Below are 27442 nucleotides of genomic sequence, written 5' to 3'. Positions count from 1 at the left end.
AAGTGATAGCGAAATTTTATCGTTACAATTCTAAATTTTAAATTAACGGAAACTAATTTAAATAAACTTATATCTATAATTATCAAATTCGTAACACTGCCTCCCGCTTAAGCCTGTTCGTCCCGAACAGGCACAGAACCTGTTCCGTAAGGAGCCAATCGTTCCAGATGTACAACTTTCATCTTTGATCTAGGGCTGTCGTCCTTCTGAATCCGGTATACAACATCATTGATCTTCTTGATGACTTTGTATGGGCCTTCCCACTGTGTTTGCAGTTTAGGACACAATCCTTTCCTTCGTTGCGGGTTAAATAGCAGAACCAATTCTTCTTCTTGGAAGCCTTCAGTATTTACAGCACGATCGTATCTCGCCTTCATTCTGTTGCTGACCATTTTTATTTTGTTGCGCACTGATTCGTGAACTTCACCGAAAGTGTTTGGGATGTCGTTTCTGTTTTCTTCCATGGCGAGCTCATTAGGTTTAGCACCGAATATCAGATCACCAGGCAACTTCAACTCAGTTCCGAATAGAACATTGGCCGGTGTTCGAGAGGTGGAATCATGAATGGCAGATCTATACGACAGCAAAAACTTTGGTATATGCTCGTCCCAGTCCCTCTGGCCGTTGTCCACTACTTTTCGAAGATGTTCCTCCAGAGTGCGATTAAACCTTTCTACCATGCCATCGGATTGTGGATGTAATGGTGTAGTCCTCGTTTTCTTGATACCAAGGGATTCACACATCTCTTTGAATATGGCCGATTCAAAATTTCTTCCCTGGTCTGAGTGAATCTCGGACGGCACACCGTAGCGACATATCCAGTTTTTGTTGACAACATCCACAATCGTTTTTGCTTCTTGGTTTGGAATTGCATACACCTCCGGCCATTTGCTGAAGTAATCCATGACCACAAGGACATAACGGTTTCCAGAATCACTTACTGGGAAAGGGCCTGCCACGTCCATTGCTATTCTTTCAAACGGGGCTCCTGGTCTATATTCTTGCATAGGACCTCGACTTTTCCTTGTTGGACCTTTCGCCTTCATGCACTTCTCGCAATTGGCTACCCATTCAGCAATTGATTTCTGGCATCCAACCCAGTAGAATCGTTGCTTCACTTTCTCGGCGGTTTTGGTTATTCCCAGATGACCTCCACTGGGACCATTATGGAACTCCGCCAAAACATCTCTTATTTTGGAATCTGGAACGATGATCAAATTTCGGCTGCTCTTGCCATCTTCGCTTTCCCATTTACGTTGCAGGGATCCATTGACTAGAACTAAACTATCCCATTGAGCCCAGTATGATTTCATAAGTGGACTTTCGGCTGCAATGTCTTTCTTACTGGGCTTCTTGTTCTCTTCCTTTGCCAAAATAATTTTGATCAAAATGGGATCTTTACGCTGTTCTGTTGGCCAGTCCACTCCAGATTCGACGTGTAACAGCCGAATATCAACAATCTCCTCCTTGTGTTCAGCTTTCGAGCAGTGCTTGCATTCTATACTGCAAGGTCGACGTGACAAGGCGTCAGCGTTACCGTGTTTTCCACCTTTTCTATGCTCGATACTGAAATCATAGCTTTGGAGCCTCTCGATCCAACGTGCCAGTTGAGCTTCCGGATTCTTGAATTGGAGCAACCATCGTAGAGCTGAGTGATCAGTCCTGAGCAAGAAGTGTTGTCCATACAAATATTTATGATAATGTTTTACACTCTCTATGACGGCTAGCAGCTCTCGTCGCGTTACACAGTAGTTCTTTTCGGGCTTGGACAACGTTCGGCTGAAATATCCGATGACCTTCTCCTTGCCGTCTATCTGTTGGGATAGCACACCTCCAATACCATGCGCGCTAGCATCTGTATCCAAAACAAATTTTTCGCCCGGAATAGGATACGCTAGAACAGGAGCTGAACATAAAAGTTCTTTTAAATGTTGGAATGAATCCTCCTGTTCGTCGCTCCACTGGAACTTCTGACCTTTTTGCGTCAATTTATGGAGACTAGCGGCGATGCTGGCGAAGTTTGGGACGAATCGTCGGTAATATGTACATAACCCAAGGAAACTTCTTAATTCGTGTAGATTTCGGGGTCGTGGCCAATCTCTGACAGCTTGGATTTTGTCTTCATCGGTGGATATGCCCTCTGCAGTCACATGATGACCCAGGTATTTAACTTCCCGCTGGAAAAGGGAGCATTTCTTTGCGTTAATGCGTAGACCAGCGGCTGACAATTGCTGGATAACGTCTTTCAAGTTCTTAAGGTGCTCGTCAAATGTTTTGCCCATCACTATGATGTCGTCCAAGTATATCAAGCACGACTTCCAGTGCAACCCCTTCAGTACCCGCTCCATCAATCTTTCGAAGGTAGCCGGAGCGTTGCAGAGCCCGAACGGCATTACATTGAATTGCCAGAGACCGCCATTAACGCCAAAAGCCGTCTTTTCCTTGTCATTCTCGGCGATCTCTACTTGCCAATATCCACTCTGCAAATCAAGCGTAGAAAACCATGTTGTTCCGGCTAGTGTGTCCAACGTGTCATCAATGCGTGGAAGCGGATAACTGTCCTTTTTGGTGACATCATTCAGTTTTCTGTAGTCCACGCAGAATCGGGTACTTCCATCTTTCTTTTTGACCAGCACAACTGGGGAACACCAAGGACTTGATGATGGCTCGATCACTCCACTCTCCGCCATTTCCTTTATGAGCTTTTGAACTTCGTCTCTTTTTGCCAGGGGAACACTTCGTGGTGCCTGTTTTATGGGCTTTTCTTCTGCGGTTTTAATTTCATGTTTCACTACAGATGTTCTTCCTTGATTTCCCTTTTCAGAAGCAAAAGCACAGGCGTTTTTCCACAACAATTGCTTGGCTTTATTTCTCTCTGACGGCGATAGATGACGTGTCCAAGCCTCGACATACGCTTCTAGATGTTTTCTCAATGCTCCATGTGTCTTTGATGAGTTGCCTTCCAAATTGACTATTGCCTCGGCTGGTGTACATTTGCCAATGTCAGAAAATTTTACAATTTGCTCGTGATTGTCAGACAAGTTCAAGACACGAACTGGTATTAGTCTCTCTTCGTTCGTTGTTACCAGGGCATTTGCTATCAAGATGTTGTTGCTTTTGTTTTCTGCTGGTTCAACAACCCACAATTGGCCGACTTCACAATCTCCATTCATAGGAACCCATATAATTGCTTCGGCATTCGGTGGTATAGACTCTGACTGGCTCGTTGTCAAACGTCTGACAGGTGTATTCTCGTCGTATCCCACGTTTACCGTTATTTCGGCATCGCACCATGTCATTACACGACGCTTCATATCCAGATTGAGGCCAAAAGCAATCATGAAATCCGCTCCAATTATAACTTCGTCTACAATATCGGCCACAATGAAATCATAAGTAACGGATTTGTTAGCAATAGTTAATTTTACGGTGACCTTTCCATATACGGTTGCGGGTTCCCCTGTAGCCGTGCGTAGCTTGACTCCAATCAGTGGTGTAACTTTTCCTTTTACTAAATCAGATCTAATGATAGACTTTGATGCACCAGTATCCAACGTCAAAGTACGCTTGTCGCCATTAATAACACCCGCAATAGTTAAATTGTTATTTTTCTGTTGAACTATTGCTATGGAGATGGTGGGGCCATCGTCTGTGGGAGCCAGCTCTTGCCCCGCTGAACTAGCTCGATTTAGTTTAAAGATGACTCACTTGACTGTGGGGTCACCTTCTTATGGCTATTGTTTAATGGAGATGGTGATGTGGACCTTGACCGTTTGCGTCGTGCTTTGCATTCTCGAGCTAGATGTCCCGGCTTATCACAGTTATAGCATTTGATCCGGGATTTATTTGCCTCTTGCTTCATTTCTTGCATTGCCTGCTTCATGGCCTCTTTCATCGACTCAATAACGGACTTTGATTCATCACACTCTGTCTCTACTTTACGTACTTTGTGAATTTGAGGCCGCGCTAGCAATCTCGCAGTCTCCTGTGCAAGTGCGAATGTTACTGTTTCAGCGAATGTAGCCTTTTGTGACGCATATGTTGCACATTTTATATCTGGGTCTCGAATTCCATTGACGAAGGTTTCAATCTTGATGCGGTCCACAAGAGGATGACTCTCACCTGGGTATGTCAAAAGCACTAGCCGCTCAACTTCTGTTGCGAAATCTTGTAGGGTTTCATTCGATTTCTGGATTCTTCCTCTCAATTCCATTCTGAAGATGTCCTGCTTGTGCTCTCCACCATACTTGCGTTGAAGTGCCGCTATTACTTCATTATAGTTATTTCTAGAAGCAGCGGGAATGCTTTGTATCACATCAGCAGCATTGCCCTTTAATGCCAATAGAAGTTCAATTGCTTTATCATCGTCATTCCACAAATTTCTACAAGCAACCATTTCGAATTGGAATTTGAAGACACCAAATGACGTTGAGCCATCGAAAACAGGAGTTTTGATTTTTGAGCCCTCGATGACGCGCACTGGACCACCTTTAATTTCCAGCTCTGACATTTTTTTCTCGATGTGCAGAAACTTCTCATCATGAACCATAATTTTCTCATCCACGGAAAGAACTTTCTTATCCAATTCCACAATTTGATTTTCTATATGGTCCACACGTTTCTCCATGCCTTCAGAAATTTGTTGCAATTTTTCGTTGACCATTCTAGAATTTTCGTCGAATTTTTCTTCCAATTTTCTAGAATTTTCTTCCATTTTTCTAGAATTTTCTTCCATTTTTCTAGAATTTTCTTCCATTTTTCTAGAATTCTCATCCATGATTTTTCTAGAGTTTTCTTCCATCATTTTGCTCAAAACATTGAGCATTGATGTGTAATCCACAACACTCGAAGCCACAGATGGAGTTTCTACACTGCTTGTATTGACGAGTATTGATTCATCAATGTCCTCCTTATAATCAAACTCATGCGTCGCAATGTCCATATTACGCCGTTCAAACTCTTCCAGTAGACGCTTTTGAAGCTGGGCCTTATTGCCTGTTGTCGGCAGCTCCAGTTTGCTCAATTCCTTTTTTAAGTCTTCCACACGAAGCTCATTAAACTTCATTGTAGATTGTTTTTTTCGTTATTCCACTTCTGACACCAATTGTTACGTTTTTATATTTAGGCGTTTTTAATTACCCGACAATTAAAACACAGTTCTTTTAAATAACGGCAATCTACAATTTATTTACTATGACTTCACACTTTACAATTCGTTCACACTGAAGTTATTCGTTTGACGCTTTAATTAAGACTGACTCGTTAGCAGCATGCGAGCGCTTTTATATATGACGGTGTGGCAATACGAGAACATTCTGGTAGCACTACAATATTCTGGCAACGCCAGAACATTCTTAGACAATGCTAGAAGGATCTACGACCATTAAGTAATTCGTCTGGTGGCTGCCAAACACATACACACTCACATAGATATATGCTCGCATTACTACAACAACAATGACAATAGACAATGAGATGAAATGAGAAAGCAAAATAACAAAGCAAAGGGGTTGTTATTCTATGAGAGAGTAAGAACTAACATTTCGGTAAGCAAACAAAAGAACATAAAAGAAATTCAGGAAAATACTAGAAAATGAATGGATGATTCCAACAAGTGATAGCGAAATTTTATCGTTACAATTCTAAATTTTAAATTAACGGAAACTAATTTAAATAAACTTATATCTATAATTATCAAATTCGTAACAATATATATATATATATATATATATATATATATATATATATATATATATATATATATATATATATATATATATATATATATATATATATATATATATATATATATATATATATATATATATATATATATATATATATATATATAGGCAGTGGCAGAGCGGCAGCAACGCAGGTGGCTTAGGTGTAGGTTTCTATAGGCTAAGTAAGAAATGTTTTAGTTTGTCTAGAACTCACCCAAATGAAATAAACATCAAAACCAAAACTACTTGATTAATTGGCGCCCAGCGTGGGGCTAAATAAACTAAAAAACAAAAAAATCTCAACAAAGAACGGAAGAAATTTATTATCCGAGTAGATTCGAAGAACTTTCAAATCAAATAGAAAAAATCAAAAGAAAAAAAGATTAAATAAACTAAAAGGCGGACAAAGTAAAAAAAGAAAAGAATTTAAATTAAAAAAAGAACATTCTTCAACAAAAAAACGAAACTTAGTGTCACTAGGGAACGATTATCCCTGGGCTGCGCAGAGAGAAGAAAGTGAAACGAAATTTAGAGTCTGGAGCAAAAAGGCCAACTTAATTTCATTCCGATTACATTCACCAATACTAGTGTCACCATGGAACGATTATCCCTGGGCTGCGCAGATAGAAGAAAGTGAAACAAAATTTGGATAATAAATAAGCGGATTCTGGAGTAAAAAGGCCAACTTAATTTCATTCTGACTACATTCACCAACACCTTTCAAAAAAAATGTTAAGGTAAGTGGAGTGTTTGTTCTATCGAGTAAAATTAAATAAAATTTTTAACGAATTTCTACAAGTAAAACATTTAAATAAACGTTTTAATAAAAAGAAATATTTCGAATAATTTTTCCTTGATTACTCAAATAAAAGTGAATAAAAAGTGAACGGAAGATTTTTGCGAATGTTTTGAAATTTTGATGAATATAACAGGGGAATTGGAATCTTTACTGAAGAATTTAACACTGGTAGAAAAAGAGATGAACCCGGAACAGGTTAGTGATTTGGTTAGGGCGGAAGTGAGCAGGGCGCTCGCTGCGCAAACACTTGAATTTGACGCGATCACTAATCAGCTTTCGGTGAGACCTACAGCTGAAAAGTTTACTAAAGTTCAAATTGACCCGTTGGTGTGATATAACCCTCGACGCGATAAAATCCCTGCCAGAATTCTACGGCCACCCAGGCACATACGTGTCCTGGCGTGAGGCCGCACATAACGCATATGAGTTATTTGTCTTATATGATGGCAGCGAACGCCATTACCAGGCAATAGTTGTCATTGAGCTTAACATGGAATCGGGCAGCACTCAGTGATAAGAGAGAAGTTCACCAATGTGGTATCACAATGGACTGAATAGTCTAAGTGAGCCTGATACATCTGGCTGCCACCTAACCTAACCTAACCTAACCTACCAGGCAATAGTTATTCTGAGAAATAAGGTGAGAGGAGCCGCTGACGCGGTGCTCTCCTCATTTAGTACAGTTTTGAACTTCAGGGCAATCATTGCCAGGTTAGATTTTACGTATGCGGGCAAACGTCCAATATACCTTATTGAGCAGGAAATGTCCACTCTGAGACAGGGCTCAATGTCCCTGCTGCAATTTTACGACGAAGTAGAAAAGAAACTAACTCTTTTAACAAATAAGACAATAATGTCGTATGAGAACACGGATGCTGAAACGATAAATATAGGGCGGATGCTCTTAGGGTGTTCATATCGGGGCTAAGGAAACCCCTTTGTGATATCCTTTTTGCGTAGAGACCATCCGACCTCCCTTTTGCTTTAGGTTAGGTTAGGAACAGAGCCAGTGAAAATTCCTCTCTCAGGAAGAGCTTTTCGAATGCCGACCACAATGTGGGACAGAAGAACCCACATTATCTGGTTAGCAAACAAAAACAAGCTGGCCAATCACCAGTCAGTAGTATTCAAAGACAACACAACAGTGACAGAAGGCGTATCGAACCCACGGAGGTGGATCCCTCTCTATCACAATTCAAACATGCTACGAGCTTCCCTGCTCATGACTGGCGGCAGGGGTATGGACAAAAACGGGCTGCTAACTCAGGCCGATCTACAGGACCAAAAGTACAAGGAGTGAACCACCTCAATGACGATGATCCGACGGATGGGGAACCGTACGAGGAAGAGGCAGAGCGGGCCGTGGATGATATCGAATGTGATGAGCTAAATTTTTTAGAGTTAGGTCCCTCCTACCTTGGATTTCAAGGTCGATAGGGGGAGGGAATTGAAACTCCTTGTCGATACAGGGGCTTCAAGGAGCTATATCAAACCCTGTCGGAGCTTAAGGGTGTGAGACTTATTCGGAACTCCTTTTCTGTAAAGTCCATTCACGGGTTTACACCCATCACACATAAATGCACAATTAAGATCTTCGGAGTCATACAGGACTTTTACATTTTGCCGGAACTAAAATCATTTGACGGGGTCATTGGACTTGACTTACTCAATAAGGTACACGCTTCTATCGATTTAAAAACAAATACTATAACACATGACAATGGAAAAGAAATTATATTTTTTATATCTAGTAAGGATATAAATCATTTGCAAATACAAGCAAAATCTGTTCCGAACCGACTTAAAGATGCATTTTTCAAAATGATTGCCAATGTAAATGGGTATTTGCAGATCCTAATGAGGCACTTCCATATAATACGAATGTGGTCGCGACGATTCGTACGGAGAATGTGGACCCTGTGTACTCAAGGTTATACCCGTACCCACTCGGCGTTTCAGATTTTGTGAATAAGGAGGTACAGGATCTATTAGCAAATAGAATCATCCGAAAATCTAGATCTCCATATAATAACCCAGTGTGGGTAGTGAAAAAAAGGGTCTGGATGAAAATGGACAAGAGAAAAAGCGACTAGTGATAGACTTCCGCAAGCTTAATGAGAAGACAATCGGCGATCGGTACCCAATTCCAGATATCGCAGAAACCTTATCAAATCTTGGTGGTAGTACATTTTTCACAACACTTGATCTTAAGTCAGGTTTCCACCAAATTCTGTTGTCAGAATCGGATAGGGAAAAAATTGCGTTTTCGGTGAAAAATGGTAAATATGAATTTTTCAGACTTGGCTTCGGGCTAAGAAATGCCCCAAGTATCTTCCAAAGGGCGATAGATGACGTGTTAAGAGAACACATCGGAAGGAGGTGCTTCGTCTACGTAGACGATGTAATCATATTTTCGAAAGACGAGCAGGAATACCTGAGAGATGTGGAAGTAGTGTTAAGTAGTTTGTTTGACGCCAATATGAGAGTCTTGGCAGAAAAATCGAAATTTTTTCAAATAGATGTCGAGTATTTAGGCTTCATAGTGTCACAAAAGGGAATTAAAACGTGTGCAGAAAAAGTGAATACAATTAAAAATTTCCCTGAACCTGTCACTCTAAGAGGCCTAAGGCCATGTTTGGGCTTGGCAGGATACTATCGCTGCTTCGTTCGGGACTTCGCCAAGATTGCGAAACCACTTTCGAACGTACTTAGGGGAGAATACGGTCGAGTAACTGCGATACAGTCGAAAAAAAATCAAACTTGATTCGACCATTGAGCAGAAAAGGGCCTTTAATGAAATAAAAGAGATAATTGCGTCTGACGACCGTCACGTTGTCATACCCAAATTTGCAGAAGTCATTCGATTTGACAACGGACGCTTCCTCTCACGCCATAGGGGCCGTCCTTTCACAGGAGGGTAAACCCATCACGATAATATCACGTACATTGTCCAGGACCGAAGAACATTACGCTACTAACGAACGGGAGTTACTAGCCATTGTCTGGGCGTTGAAGACACTCAGGAACTATATTTACGGTGTACCAAAAATAAACGTTTTTACGGCCCATCAACCACCTACATTTGCAGTTTCGGATAGAAATCCAAACTCCAAAATCATGGAGTTTGGATTTCTATCCGAAAGGCTTTTATAGACGAATGTAATGCAAAGCTGATTTATAAGCCAGGAAAGGAAAACGTGGTAGCCGACGCGCTTTCCAGGCAGCACATGAACGCCTTGGAAAATATGAGCACAGAAACGGTGCATAGCGAGGAGTCATCCCAACCAACACTATCGAAAGAACTGACAAGCCGGTGAATTGTTTCCGTAACCAAATACTTATCGAAGAGGGCGTAGAACCTCAGAGGAAAACGTTTATGATTTTTGACAAAAAAAACGAGACATTTGATTACGTTCAGAACCGAAGATGATTTAATTAGACATCTGCAGGAGGCTGTGAAAGCAGACGTTGTGAATGCCCTTCGATGTGACCTGCACACGTTGGCTCGATTCCAGCATAGATTGGTCGCTGGGACCCCGGATCATGACGACTTTGACAGATTAAGAAATACAGCGGAAAACCTAATTGACTCCCAAGACAGACAGTTTACTATCAACACTGAGTTGCAAAAGGAAATTAATAGTCTCACTGATACAGTAAATAAAATTTTGAGAACGCAAAAACAAAAAGAAATAGAAACTGGAAATCTTTATGACCTTCTTTTAGCTAGAAACAGGGATAATAACAGAACTAGATGGTATAATTACCTCAATTACTTTCGCAAAAATCGGAGTTCTGAACCTTATCCTTTTAGACAACAATGAAATAAATTCTATCATAAAAAAAGAACACTCCACAAACCTCTCGGTATCTGATGTTATGACCATAGCTAAAATTAAAATTTTGCAATGTAATAATGTGATATATTTCCTATTCCTAAGTTCAGATGTAAGAAAATTATCATTTTACCAGTAGCTCAGGGCCATCAAATGCTTCACCTCGAAGAGTCCACCCTAGCAGTATGTCACAACCATACGTTTGCAGTAAGGAACAGCAGCGACTCAATGCCAACGTTTTGTATCCTCAACCACATCATGCGCTCAACAACTAATAACATTTAATAACCTAACACCGGTCACAGTGGTAGGTGACGGTTTAATAGCAATTAACGATCAACTGGCCGTTGAAATTCCTCTTACAATCAATGGTACCTACCTAGTCATTTTCAAAGATAGTGTAAAAATCAACAATACACTTTATTATAACGAAAATTCGACTACACCCCTCCGACCCGAAACCCCTTGGGCTTCTTCGATTAACTTAACACAACATACCGAGATACTGAATGCACCCTACCTTCATCATGTAAACCAACAGAACCTACAACATATCCGTCATTTGTGGTAAATACATGTCAGCATGTGGTAAATATGGGTCATTTTGTTAGTTTGTCAACAGTGAGTGCTATAATGGTTATGGGACTGGTTGCATATTTCCTGCGCCGCAGAGTTATCACAAAAAAGAAGACACTTATAACCAAATCCGTGGAAGACGCAATAAGGAATGCTACCACGAGGACCGAGGACGGTCCCCACTTAGAAGGGGAGGAGTTATCATGAGAAACCCTCGTGTCTCAATATTCTCACAGGTTAATAACACTAAGTAACTAAAACTCCACACGAGTTACAATGTCAGCATATTTCTACCTGTGAATTCTACCAACCAACCATTTCCCACATTCCTATATTCCATCATTTCATGATAAGCTAATTGACGTTGCCGCTGAATCAGCGGTCAACACAGAGTGCAGTGGCAGCAACGCAGGTGGCTTAGGTGTAGGTTTCTTTAGGCTAAATACGAAATGTTTTAGTTACCCAGGAAAAAAAGCGTCGCCAAAAATGTAATGAAAATATTCTTTTTGAATCCGGAAGTGGTGCATTTTTTTCGATAAAATTTTAATAATTTGTACTATTTTATGAATTCTTAAAGTGTTTTTAACCAATTTGAAACTTCCAAATTTTTTTTGCTGGGTAGTCTAGAACTCACCCAAATGAAATAAACATCAACACCAAAACGACTTGATTAATTTATATATATATATATATATATATATATATATATATATATATATATATATATATATATATATATATATATATATATATATATATATATATATATATATATATATATATTATATATATATATATATATATATATATATATATATATATATATATATATATATATATATATATATATATATATATATATATATATATATATATATATATATATATATATATATATATATATATATTCAACCTGACGATGTGGTGTGCAAACCACCCGAAACTACTAAAAGACATACCGAAAGCTGATCCAGAAGTTATTCTTGATTTCGATGTTATAAGTTCTGATACAGTCAAAACATTAAGACTATTTGGTTGCCCCAGAGTGATAACTTCTGTGTTAAAGTCAAGTTTAACGAACATGAAACAGTTACTAGGCATACCGCCACATCCGATCTTGCGAAATTATTTGATCCCCTTGGACTATTAGCACCTGCAGTGGTTAAGGCAAAAATCTTTATGCAAAAACTATGTGAAGCGTCATTTGGCTGTGATGATCCGCTACCGGAGTCGTTTTGTTCAGAATGGAAAACTCTAAGAAACAACCTATACAGTCTGAACAATTTCAAAATGCCGAGACACATGTTCAATGGCGATGTTCCGAAAGAGATCCAGCTTCATGTATTTGCAGATGTATCCGAAAGGGCGTATATTGCAGTAGCATTATTTTGTGTAAAGTTGCGAGTATCGCCATTGAAGCGACAAACATTACCCAGACTATAATTATGTGCAGCAGTCATCGCGGCAGAACTTGCTCAACGAGTATGAGTAGATCTCAACATTCAAAACGAATCTGTGTATTTATGGACTGACTCTGAAATCATTTTATCCTGGATCAATGCTCTATCATCCTCTCTGAAGACATTTGTGGCTAACAGAGTATCAACAATCCAATCTTTGAGCATTCGTTACCAATGATTCCACATGAGATCCATAGATAAGCCTGCAGATATTGTGTTATACAATCCCAACAAACACGAGGATGACTATTTTTCACATGTAACACCATATAAATTTGATAGTGAATCCCATATTCAACATTAATTCAAATGGTCTTGCAAATTGCTTGCCTTCAACAAATTTTCCAATAGGTTTGAAGTATTAAAATGAAATTTAGTTTGAAAAGTTGTTGCTAATATGGTGAGAAATTGTTCCTAACGCATTGAATTCTACTGTTGAGAGTAATGTCTGTTTTTTGTTGAAAACGCGATTTTCTCAACAAATTCTTAAATTGAATTTAAAGGTAATTCTTTGAAAAAATGTTTGAAAGCGTATATATAAATAAATATTGCTTGTATTTATTGAGATTGGAAATCAATAAAATTTTGTCAGTTATTCAATTGAAATTACGACCACTGTGTTATTTGACTGCTTTCCAGTTACAAGTGCTGGAAGGTACATAAACAAAAGGGTTAGTGTCAGTTCGGATTTATGTGTTCGAATTGGTTACCACTAACGAGTTTACAAAACATTTGTGTGTGACAAAACATATAAATTCTTATAGTAATAAAAAAAATTAAACAAAAACAAAATAGTCATAACATACATTTTTCATTGGGTGAGGTCTTGTTTCACTTTGGAAATTAAAAAACAAAAAAATCCTATTTACTGCAAACATTTAACTCATTGAGTTATAAAAATTTATAAAGAACAAAGGATATGACCGAATAGTTTGAATATGCTGCCAAAGGAGCCTACAAATTGTATTGCAATTGTATGACAGCATTTTGTACCTCCCAGCGAGATTTTTTTTCTTAGTGACGATGCCATAAGCTCCTCAGTGATGGCGCATTTATTGGGGTTAAAACGCCCGTCCACGAAGAATTTGTTTAACGTAGAGATAACCATTTGTCTTATCTCTACGTTAAACAAATTCTTCGTGGACGGGCGTTTTAACCCCAATAAATTCATAAAGATTCATTTTTGTCTCCATATTCATCATAAAAACAAAATAAAAAAAGAGATATGAAAAAATAGAATGCTCATTGCTTTTTTACGATGAGAATAGGTTGAGGGAAGGGCTATCACTCATTTCAAAAAGGCACATCACATGCTGATGTGGACAAATTCTCAAACTATCAACTGGAACAACGACCATTAGCACCTACAAACTGCTAACGGTGCAGCGAACCCATTGTATTGTATTTTCAGTGCTAATCTTGTGAAATAATTGAGAAGACTGTTAAAATCGAACCTAGATGAACACATCTGCTTAAAATTTAACATATACCTTACAGCGGAATATGTGAAACCAGTTAGCGAACCAGCAATTATGAACCATTCTGCGAATATTAAATTGCTTACATAGGCTGATGACGTCGAAAAAATCGTTAATGAGCAGTTAGATCGCACAATGACCAAGCTATCATAATTTCTGGAAAGAGGTTCTGGGTGGGCATTGCAGGAACTGATAAAGGTAGAAATATAACCCGCGGATCACACGTTATTGAGACGCCAACAACTTTGGTTATATAAATCAAAATCGGATACTCTCTCATCAGGTATCGATCTTATATTTGATCGTCTACAATTTCCTTTAGAGTTTGCGGAGATTAAAAAGTTCGAAAAACAGGAAAAAACGAATCATGTGAATCTGATACTTTCCACACTGCGGAGAAATTCCACTATGTACTGTTGGAATATTTCTACAAGAAGTTGTCGGAGACAGATATAAAAGAATGATTGTACACCTCAAATTATACCAGAAATAGTCAATTTAATATACCGCTTGCCAACAAAAAGGTAGTACGAATGATTATGGACGGAAACTGCGGCCGTATTATTATAGAATTCGTTGGTCTTAGACCCAAAATGTATGCATTTAAAATAGAAGAAGAAAAAGAGGTAAAGAAAAAGCTGAAGGTGTTGAATTATGAAATCCGATACAAACCTGGAAATAGATAGTGGCAAACCTGGAAATAGATAGTCCAGACCTCCTACCACAAATGTTTATACCTTGACTGGAACCATGCATATCAGTGAAAGCTCAACTGAGGATTTAATGCCCAGTGCCCCCAGAGAATGAATATGATCTCCTCAAACATGTTTCAAGAGCAAAATACTATTTTTGGACGGGGAACATGTAACATATTTGTCGCAACCATGTTATATTCTCGAAAATTACGTATCTGAAAAACAAATTGTCGAAAAAAATGTCCCATGTTCTCCGTCTAAAAATAACATTTTGCTCTAGAAAAATGTTTGAGGTGATCTGCGTGCGTAGAACAAATTGCGAGTATAATGAATTCATTTATATTTTTCAAATTAGAAATCAAAATATTTTTGATAAAACTTAGATTTATTTAAGTATTCCTACCACAGATAATGAATATTGAAAACTCGCCTTATTAACCAGTAACATTTTAAAATCATGTTTATAAATAAAGATTCACAGAAATTCAGAAATTAATTGCAAAAATGAAAAATTCGGTATAAGAAATAATTGTACGGAATGCCATACTAATTTGCAATTTTAATAGCATGACTAAAATAAGAAACTCAGTCTGTATTGTTCAGCTGTTAGTAAGCAGACCATCAACCTGCGCGATAACCAACAACGAGGATATACCATCAATAAAGAATACTGACGACGTCCTAATATTCCTAAGTAAATTCAGGGGAAATGATATGGTGAACGAATTAACCCTTTTGAATAAAACATTCATCACTCTAATATCAACATTACAATAGACAAAAAAAACTTTTCTCCGGGAAAGCCTAGGGGAATAAAACCACTTCCAGCTTTAGTTCAACCAAAAGAAACAGAATCGGTAGTAGAAGGCTTTCTTTAAAAATGAAGGCAATTTCTGTGAAGAACACCGAATTAATCGCTCCCGTCCAGGACAAGACCCACATTAGCATTGGTGTGGGGGCATCAATAATAAGCATCCCAATTTTGACCGCATATCTGAAAATGAAAACGACAGCTAAAGCTACTAGAGAATTATATTAACAACATCTCGAAACATGAAAGTCAAAAGCCTTAAAAATATTCCATTTTTTTAATGAAGTTGATGACTGCATTTCAAACGAAGACCCCACTTTCAATGGGTTGGAGGACTTTAATGGATTTGAGGATGTTAAGTAAACATTCCCACAGTGGGATATGGGAGTTCAATGTTCATTTAAATTTTATTGTGGTCAATTTTGTGGACATTGAAGAATATGTTCATTTTAAGTTTCTGTTTCAAAAGTTCAAAATTGGAAGGCTAATTTTTTGAACGTATCCCTCTGTATAGGTTCGTTCAAATGACTCGTATCTATGCAAAAGATTCAATGCATGTGTATATATTGCATTACAATCGATAATAATTGAGGCTTGACTTCAATGAGTTAAAAGTCATGATCAATTAGAGGGAATGCCTTTTTTGAGACGTAATATTTGAGACTGAAGTGTCGTATGAATATGGTTTCTTTTGGTCTCATTTTGATTGTTTACATGAAATTGTCAAGATCCTGGTTAGTTTTTAATACTCTGGAATACATTGGTATTATTTTCACAATTTCAATCAGTTTGTTTACTAACAGTTTGTGTGTGTGAGTGTGTACGTCTGTCATGTGTAAGTTTGATTGTCGCTTGTTTATTTTCGTATTAATTTTTTCTGTTTACACACTTGCGATTACCCAAGAACTGCTAACCCATAAACACAGAAAAAATCCAATGGGAAAAAGATGCTGACCGAACAAAAAAAAATGAAGTTTTAAATGTAGTTTGTAAACAATTATTTGGAATCAAATATGTGGATGGACATTCATATTGAAGAACAGTAACATTCATTGGTATAGTAACACTAAAATGGAAATATGTTCTTAAAACTTCTGTGAACTCAACATCAAACAACAAAAAATTGAGGCAACAACGATGATCACTAAGGAGGAGCTTTTGTGGCATAAGAAGGATCATGAATTCACAAATATTGAAAGATTCAGATCATGAGCCCGCCAAACCTTACATAATTAACGTCCCGAAGGATTCCAGATATCAGGACATCTACAGCGCTATTGAAGAGGTGATGGAGTTCAGCCCCAGCGAAGATCCACCACCGTTATTGCAAGTGGAAAGTGATGAAACCATAGACTTCACTCGAAATGGACAAACGATTCCACAATCATGGCTGATGTCTTTGCCTGACCGACCAGTGGTGCAGTCAGTGCAAATTATATCACCACCACCTCCACTGGAAGAAATTGAGGATACTACTGCAGAATTAAATAGATTTTCTCCACGTGAGAAGTTATTATTGAGAATTATATCGGGGTATGATCATCTATACCCTGAAGTCATAGAAAATATACTAGAAAGTGCTGTTCTTAATTTTTAAATACATTATTTAAAAAAAATAAAATTATTAATACAAAGAAAAAAATTATTTCGTTTTTCATTTGGGTAAAAGGATGGGATGTACGTTCCTGACGCAGTCGGTATCCTTTTGAAACGAAAATAATACTGAGATACTTTAATATCCTTAACTCGTCAAAAAGTGATATGAAAATGTGAAAGTGCTACACGATCGAACTATATATATATATATATATATATATATATATATATATATATATATATATATATATATATATATATATATATATATATATATATATATAACGACACATAAGGTTGTTAATACCAAAAGAAAAAGCACTTTGTTTGCATTTTGAAATGCAAATATAGTAGCTACAAGTGCAGTGACACAATAAAGGTTCACTAACTTGTAATTCAAACCCTTTTTTCATTTCTTTCCGAATTCAATCCAACATTGTCAGTAAAATTTGAATTAATAATAAAATCAAGTCGATAACCCAAATTCATAGGAAAATGCAAACAAAGCCATTTGCAATATTTCATTTTTTTTTTGTATTAATACTGCAGAGTTCGATCTAACAAGAAATAAAGTAAAAAATGTAAAATTAATTAATAAGCATTTTGATTAATATTTGTAAGCCATAATTTTAAGTAATGAACTGTAGCTTGTGCACTTCATTTTTATTCACCCAATAAAGAAGTAGTCCGGCGCTCGACGCGTCGTCAACTAAAGTAAAAAGTTTTTTATTTTTTGGTTGGGAAGTTGAAAGAGTCCAGGCGACTCTAAGAAACTATTTTTTTCTTCTCAAGGACCCAACCATCATAACTGGCGCCCGAGCGAATAAACAAAGTACAATCCCGTGAAAAAACTGTCGTGATAAATTTAAGTTGTAAAGGTCAGGCCCCTGAGTATCTTCGGAAAAAGGGTTGGGTAGGATCACAAGCCGCTTTATCCGCGACGAAAACGAAAGACTTGTGAAAGTGAAAATAAAACAAAGTTGAACTTTGTCAAATATAATAAAGAAAAATAAAAATCCACATAGTGGAGAAAAAAAATCAAACAATAAATGTGAAAAACAAAAAAAACCTTGTCAAAAGTAAATGGAAATAAAACATAATAAAGAAAAACAAAAATCTACATGGTAGAGAGAAAATCAAATAATAAAAGAAAAAAACTTAAACTTAAAAACATAAAGACTTAAAGACTTACATAGCGGAGAAAAATACAAACATAAATTAAAAAATTCACATAGTGGAGTAAATAACAATCAACAGCCATTGATAAGAAGGAACCAGTAAATCTAAAGTAGACGGAAAGTGGGTTTCCCAAAGGACAACCAAGAAGACGGAACGCTGGAAAAAGTCACCAAAGAAACGCTGGAAATGAAGCCATCAACAATACTAATAATCCTCCTAATTCTCTATTCTACCTCCGCAAATGAACTGAAAATTATGAATCATACCCTATCCCACCTCGTAACTATCAACAACGGGCATGGTAAAATTCAGGACGGTTCAGTTAAGGTCCTTCATATCATTGAGGTATAAAAATTTTTTGGAGGTATAAAAATTTTTTGGACGACATAAGATCCCAGATAGAACACTCTATTCCCAAATCGAACCCATTCCTTTCATTACTTAACCATGAATTGTATCAAATTAACAACATCCTAGAATCCCTAGAACCTAAGGAGTACATAAGAAGTAGGAGAGCCATTAATATATTAGGAACCGCTTGGAAATACATCGCCGGATCTCCTGATCACGACGATCTTGAAGCTATAACGGAAATACTAAATAAATCTGTAATAAATAATAATAAACAAGTAATCATAAATGAAATGTTCTCTAAAAGATTGAATAAACTCACAAACATAACAAACCAGATTAATAATGCTATAAAGAAGTCTAGCGACTTTACAAATGAAATTGCAATCAGCGTGCAAATAAAACTACGTTTTGTAAAAGAAAAACTGATTAATATAAAATATGCCATACAATGGGCAAAGCAGAATATAATAAACTCAGTTCTTCTTAATAAAGAAGAAATAAAAGTAGTATTAAAAAACATAGCAGAGAACGAATTTTCATTTTCATCCACGGAGGATGCGCTCGAATTTGCAGACATAAAAGTATTGTATAATCAAGGAAAAATTTTGTATGTAATTGTAATTCCATTGACCAGTAAAGAATCATATGAAATTTATGATATCAAAGCGGTTAAAAGAAATGGTAAAATTATAAATGTTAAACTTAATACGATCATGAAAAATAATCACAAAATATTCGGTTTACTAAAGAAATGCCCTGTAATAAACAATGTAAAAATGAGCAAAACGTTGACATATCCAACGACACATGTATTTCACCACTGGAACGAATTTATCTTGTCCAATTTCCTATGGTTACCACATACCTCAAGTAGAAATCATTTCCCCAGGTGTAATAATTCTTAATGATTTTACCGGCAGCATAAATAATAAAACCATTAATGGAACATATTTGATAAAGTTTCGTAATGTAACTCTAAAAATTAACAACAAATTATACAGGAATTTGGAAGCTCCCCATCTGGAAGTTTCACCCCCAGTAATGCAACAAGCACCTGTTGAAGATGAATTCGTTAGCTTACTATCATTGGAAATGCTCAATTAGTTGCACATAAATAACACCAAAATTATAAATAAACTTAAGTCGGATTCTGTGGTCGTAAAATATGCTGCTTTTTCTTCATTTACTCTGTTGCCTTTAATTTCGGTATTGGTCATATTTCTTGCAAGGAAAGGAAAGAAAATAGTTGTTCACTCAGTAGCCCCAAGAGTTGGCGCAATGCAGACAATTGTTCAGCCTAAATCACATGAGTCGAGACCCCACACAATTGATGATTTACCTTATTTTTAACGATTAGGGACAATCGTTAAAAATAATGCAGCTGTATGAAATAACAACAACAACAGCAACACAGCTGCATAAGGCGTCGAGTGTGTCTCAAGTTGCCTAACCTTGAGACACACTGCAAAGCTGAGTAAGCGGATTGTCGAATAAGGGAACAACTTCGATTGTATAGTTTTAAGTTTATTAGAGTTAGTTGCATTTTGGAATTTCAACTCGCATCCACGACCATCGTCTGGATGACATAAATAAATAAAAATAAAAAACCAAATGAATTGAATATTTGTTACTGACGCCCAACGTTTCGAACCTATCAACCAGCCATCAACAAATCAACCAAGCGTTTTGAACTTATCAACCAACACCCAACGTTTTGAACCATCGATCAATCGCCGATCAGCCATCAAACAACCAACCAAGCGTTTTGAACTTATCAACCAACACCCAACGTTTTGAACCATCTATCACCCAATCAATCAACCAAGCGTTTTGAACTTATCAACCAACACCCAACGTTTTGAACCATCGATCAATCGTCGATCAGCCATCAAACAACCAATCAAGCGTTTTGAACTTATCAACCAACACCCAACGTTTTGAACCATCGAACAACCTTCGACCAACCACCAAACAACCACCAACCAACCAACTTTATTAATTTAATTTAAGAATGTAAGAAGAGTGCTCATTGAAAAAATTTTTTGTTTTGAAAAAGAAAAAAGAGAAAGGGATGATAATTTCCGTCGGTATTTTTTTTGAAAAAAGAAAAAAGAGAAAGGGATAAGAATTTCCATCTGTAATTTTTTTATTTATTCTTTTCTTCGGAAATACGTGATTTTTAATTTTTTCTCCGAAATACGTGACTTTTAATTAGACTTTGTGATTAGCAAGTGGCAATGGCATTTACAGCGGAGCAATTAGAAGCGATTGTAAAGGGAGCGGTGGCCAGCGCGCTCGCCGTACAGGAACGGGAATTCAGCCGGAAATTAGAGGAAATTAAAGGGGAATTTCGCAGTATGACTATAGCCACACCTGAGGTAGAAACGTATAAAGATGCTGAGATTAGATTAACCGTATCTTGCACTGAAACTTTGGATATAATGAAATCCTTGCCAGAATTTGAGGGCAAGAATGAGACTTACGTCTCATGGAGGAGAGCGGCACACACCGCATACAAAGTTTATGAGAAATACGAAGGGAGTTCCAAGCATTATCAGGCGTTAGGCATATTGAGGAACAAAATTGTAGGGTCAGCTGACATGATTCTTTCCTCCTTTGATACCCCTCTCAACTTTAGAGCGATAATAAATAGGCTGGACTTTACATACGCTGACAAGAGACCTGATTATCTTATAGAGCAAGAAATGTCGACGTTACGCCAAGGAAATATGACTCTTATGCAATACTACGATGAGGTAGAAAAAAAATTTATTTTTTGATAAATAAAACTGTCATGACTTACGACAGCAAGGTGGCTGCGGCCTTGAATGAAAAATACAGAGCGGATGCCCTGCGGGTATTTATTTCGGGAACTAAGAAGGGGTTAAGCGACGTTTTATTTTCTGCACGACCATCTGACCTTCCGTCAGCTTTAGCACTAGCTCAAGAAATTGAAGCTAATCATGAGCGTTATGTGTTCGCAAGTAACTTTGCTCGAAGCATGGGGGAGAGATTTCAGAAATCCGAACAGAGACAGCAGAACGGAGAACAAACGATAGACAATAGGTTTAAAAAAGCGGCTAAAAACCCACATTTCATGAGAAGACAGGGACAACCTGCTCAACGGGAACGGCCCCAACCAATGGAAATTGACAGCTCGTCAAGATTTAGACAACCGATTCAACACCGACAGTACGGCTCACATAGTGGACAAATTCCAAATGGTCAGTGGCAAATTTCACAGCAGAACGCCCAATCCAATGTTTATAACGGTGAGGGACAGGCGAGTAAGAGACCGAACAATGGTAGTGCAAGGTACACAGGACCGAAACAGCAGAGGATTAACCAGTTTGTATCGGACGATATCCCACCTGATCAAGACGATGACGGATACCCGGAACTGGCTGAAGATCAGGTCGAGGACGTAGATGATGAGCTGATAGATTTCGATGAGATTAATTTTTTAGGGGTAGCTCCCTGCTACCGTACATAGAAAGAGAAATAGCAGGGATAAGGAAATAGCAGGATGCACGGCCACAGCATCAGACAACTCCGGACCCCAAGTACCCGTGTGAGATCCTTCACATGGATATTATGAAGATCCAAGGACAGACATTTTCGACATTCACGAAATTCGCAGTTTTTTTTCATTCAATCATCATCGTGATATATAGGTGTTTGAGGACGGAATATCAGGATTTGTCGATGAAGGAATTAGTCGAAATCTGTGTAATCGATGTAACAACACGATCCACTCGGTAACGAAAAAGAGACCCAGAGACTTATTTTTCAATAGAATTAAAGGGGCAAGCTACGAAAAATTGATCTCTGAACAAGCGAGGGTCAATAAGGATCTTAGACACGATTTAAGACGAAGAATGGCGGTTCGTAACAAGAAAATAAATGAGAGGCGACAAGTCCTGAGGAAATTAAATTAAAACAATAAAAGGAAAGAACAAGGCCTTATTTAGAAAGGAGGTTGTGGAAAAAAATAACAGGGTAACTGTACTAACGAGGAGTGGTAGACGAATTCATAAGCAGAACATAAAGAACATAGGTACACCGACCGAAAGATAAAACTCTCCAGAAAAACGGACGCATTAGGTTCCTTATCTCCGATGTACACAACCGAAAATTTAATTTCGAACATAAAACCTGTCCTTAGGTCAAAGTGATATCAAATACTTCCAAATTTTTTCTTTCTTTTGCGAAATAAATTGCAGAGAAATGATATAAAAAAGTAAAACAAAAGATATATAAAGAAATACAAACCAAATATGAGAAATTGAAAATAAAATGAAAAAGCAGGAAATAATTACAAATGGTCCCTAAAGAAATTTAAATTTCAAGTGGTAAGAGTTGAATTGCGCTGGGGTTCAAATCCCCGTGGACCCATGAGAACAAAGATATGCCTAAAAATCATTCGCTGATGATGCGCTTGAACAAGTAGCGTACATACTTAAAGGCCCAACGGCGACACATCATAGGTCATGATTTTATAAAAAATAATATGAACGAAAAGGATATTAAAGATTAACATTGAATAATATGAACAAAAAGATACTAAAGATTGATCCCGTTACATGTACTTTTATATAAATTATACGCCTAAAAAATTATTCGCTGATGATGCGCTTGAACAAGTTGCATACAGGCTTATAGGCGCAATCACCATCCAAAAACCAACCATCAAAAATCACCATGAGCAGCTTAAAATAAATAGCAATCTACAACAAGGAATGGATCGCATAGTCAGAAAGATCAATGAGGTTGTTGCGAGAATGAACAATGTTACAAACGGCAACGATTTGGACAGAATCGAGCGAATTACTATGGGTGAGCTATTGGTTCTTAAAGATGAGGTTAATGAAATCGTCCGAGCTTGTCAATTGGCGAAAAAAGGAATCGTGAACACGAACTTGTTAAATCAGGAAGAAATCAATGAGATAATTGATGAGCTAGAGACGCTTCCTAATGGCAACATAATAGAAGCCATATAATATGGGACACCATCCGTCTATACAATGGATCACTCTTATTATACATCCTCTCCATTCCGAAGTTGGGAAAAGACTTTTACAACCAACTAATCGTAAGAGCAGCCATTCGCGTGGGAAGACAAATTGGTCTGAAGTTCGACAAAAATTTAATTAACGAAGCTACCATCGACGGCATTAAAGGCAGCTGTCTCTCTATAAATAACTACACAGTCTGTCAGAAATCGTCATTAACTAAATTATCACCGGACCACTGCCTCTCCAGGATCCTTAAAGGTGGTTCAGCCAAATGTGATTACAAATCTACCAATGAAGCAATAATTGAACCATTAACCGACGACTTCATATTTGTCACGAATTACGAAGGATGGCTAGAATATGATAGAGAAATTAAATTCCTGAATGGCACTTATCTTCTTCAAATATTTAATGAACCTGACCATCAAAAACCAAACTTATTCAAGTACTACAATTACGAGGACACAAGCTCTGCCACCAATACTCGCAAACATAACCCACGACAACCTCCTCTTAGACATTGAGTGTGTCCACAGTATAATCCTCAACAACATAAATAGACTTGACCAATTGAAAATAAGACAGCCTACAACTTCAATGCAATCGTAAGTAAATAGATAGGAAATACACGAGTTACATGTATTGTATGGCACACGAGTTATATGCAATGACATATGATCATATTGGCGTTTATTCATTTATGCATGTTTTTACCTAGACGCTTTAGTAAGCACAAAATGTATTTCCGTATAAATATTTTTATATATGTATGTATGTATGTTTATTTTTGTATTAATGTATGATTGTAAACTTCTTAAGCAAGCACAATAATTAATTTCTCCGAAAATTGTCTCCACATCTAAAAGGTGTTACACTTTTATCCATGAATTTTAATCGTATGATTTGAATGTAAAAGAAAAAGCCTAATAGGCAAAATTGTAATTTATTAATAGCTGAAAATGGTTACACTTTTATTCCATGAATTTTATTCGTATGATTTCAATGTAAAAAATGTCTAATAAACAAAATTGTAATTTATTAATAGCTGAAAATGAATCGAGGTGTCAGAAATAAAGTAAGATCCAAACAGAGAAGTTGTGTTTCTTGCATTTTTATTTTTCAACCCTATTACTGGCGCAGTCGAAAAAACAAAAGTTAAACCCAGCTTTTGGCTCCCGCGAACTAAAAACGAATATAGTTGATGGAATATCAACTCTCGGTTTTTGAAATTTTAATCTGTTGATGGTATATCAACAAAAATTATAGTTGATGGAATATCAACTTTGGTGAAAGTGAAAATTATAGTCGATGGAATATCAACTGTGAAACGAAAATTGGTTGGAAAAATGGTTCAGCCAAATGTGATTACAAATCTACCAATGAAGCAATAATTGAACCATTAACCGACGACGTCATATTTGTCACGAATTACGAAGGATGGCTAGAATATGATAGAGAAATTAAATTCCTGAATGGCACTTATCTTCTTCAAATATTTAATGAATCCCTGACCATCAAAAACCAAACTTATTCAAGTATTACAATTACGAGGACACAAGCTCTGCCACCAATACTCGCAAACATAACCCACGACAACCTCCTCTTAGACATTGAGTGTGTCCACAGTATAATCCTCAACAACATAAATAGACTTGACCAATTGAAAATAAGACAGCCTACAACTTCAATGCAATCGTAAGTAAATAGATAGGAAATACACGAGTTACATGTATTGTATGGCACACGAGTTATATGCAATGACATATGATCATATTGGCGTTTATTCATTTATGCATGTTTTTACCTAGACGCTTTAGTAAGCACAAAATGTATTTCCGTATAAATATTTTTATATATGTATGTATGTATGTTTATTTTTGTATTAATGTATGATTGTAAACTTCTTAAGCAAGCACAATAATTAATTTCTCCGAAAATGGTCTCCACATCTAAAAGGTGTTACACTTTTATCCATGAATTTTAATCGTATGATTTGAATGTAAAAGAAAAAGCCTAATAGGCAAAATTGTAATTTATTAATAGCTGAAAATGGTTACACTTTTATTCCATGAATTTTAATCGTATGATTTCAATGTAAAAAATGTCTAATAAACAAAATTGTAATTTATTAATAGCTGAAAATGAATCGAGGTGTCAGAAATAAAGTAAGATCCAAACAGAGAAGTTGTGTTTCTTGCATTTTTATTTTTCAACCCTATTACTGGCGCAGTCGAAAAAAAACAAAAGTTAAACCCAGCTTTTGGCTCCCGCGAACTAAAAACGAATATAGTTGATGGAATATCAACTCTCGGTTTTTGAAATTTTAATCTGTTGATGGTATATCAACAAAAATTATAGTTGATGGAATATCAACTTTGGTGAAAGTGAAAATTATAGTCGATGGAATATCAACTGTGAAACGAAAATTATAGTTGATGGAACATCAACTTTCGTGAGAGTGAATAATATAGGAACACTTACTCTAATACCACAAAACACAGGCATGCCTAACAGTAAAGGATCTTCCTAAATTTGACGGAAATCCGAGACTATTGTACGAATTTTTAGCGAATGTAGAGGAAAATTTAGGCCTTTTATCTGGCATTGATGGGACTAGTTATGCGAAGATAGTTGTCAGGGCAATCAGGAATAAAATACACCCAGGGAAATAATTGGTTGGAATTCAAGTACGACAACAAATAGATAGTGGAGACCTACAATTTTTAGTTGTTTGGAATAAATGTTAGTTACTTCCCTTGTTTAATGGTTTCTATAACCAATATAATAGCTGTGTGACTAAAAGTTCGTACACCCGACTAAATATTGGTCGTTATTTATATATTGAAGAAAGCAACCATTTCAATTTATTCCATATTATTGTGATAACTAATTTGTTTTGCCAATGTGTCACCAAACCCAACAGAAAGTCTGTCTGGCCAATAAGTTAGTTGTGTTAACAGATTTGATAGTTATAAAGGAAACTTGTTGCTATGGACTACATATATGACAACAAATAATCTTTTGTTTCATTAATTACATAAAATTTTAAAAATCAAGTTAGATTTTTTTTTCAAGGTAAGTAAGATAAACATCAAATTGCAACTCACTCTTCACCATTTCTCTTAATTTCCATAACATATGTAGAGATATCTTAGCAAATGTGACCATTACCGAGGTTGGGAAAGGTAAATATAAGGTTTGTCTGCCTCATCATCGGTCTCAAAATCTCAACTTTCCCCTGCTGCCGATATATAAGAAAAATTTCATGAGTCTGATTGAATCCCAAGTCACACTGAAAATTGATCACGTGATTGTGAGTGGTCGAACTAACAAAGTAAATGTATGGGCGTGAGAATTGGCGGAAGTTGGGAAAATCCATGTTATTCATTTGCTATGGAACGCTTCCAATTATGATAATATGGTACTACAACAACAACTGGAAATATTGATTGTGCTTTTGAAGATTTTGCAAATCTCCACCTTAGCTATTTCATGGGGTTATCTTTTACCCTTCATAAAAAGCTTTTTACAAGATCCTTTTTGATCAATAACTACAATATACATTAATATATATTAAAATAAAAATTAAAATGAATTCAACGGATTTTTTCTTTAAATTCGCAAGCATTGGTTATCGGGCAAATAGTTAGTTGTTTTAACAAACGAATGCAATTTTATTGGTTGTGATTGCCAATTAGATTATTAATGTGCCCAAAATGTAGTTCTTTAAACTATTTTATTTACTGTTGTGTCAGACAACAATTGGTTGCTTCAACAAATTTTGTCGGTTATATTCTGATAGTAGATGGGACCAAATAATTTGGTTGGCAAAAAAATTGGTCGGCACAACAAATTTGTTTTCTGTGTGTAGTTGGAGAGGCTGACGAGGTCCTTAACACATACGGTACTCCACTAGT

This window comes from Haematobia irritans, chromosome 4 (assembly GCF_050003625.1).
Source record: "Haematobia irritans isolate KBUSLIRL chromosome 4, ASM5000362v1, whole genome shotgun sequence".
NCBI classification, from domain to species: domain Eukaryota; kingdom Metazoa; phylum Arthropoda; class Insecta; order Diptera; family Muscidae; genus Haematobia; species Haematobia irritans.
The sequence above is the reverse complement of the archived record's forward strand: the minus strand, read 5'-3'. Positions refer to the sequence as shown.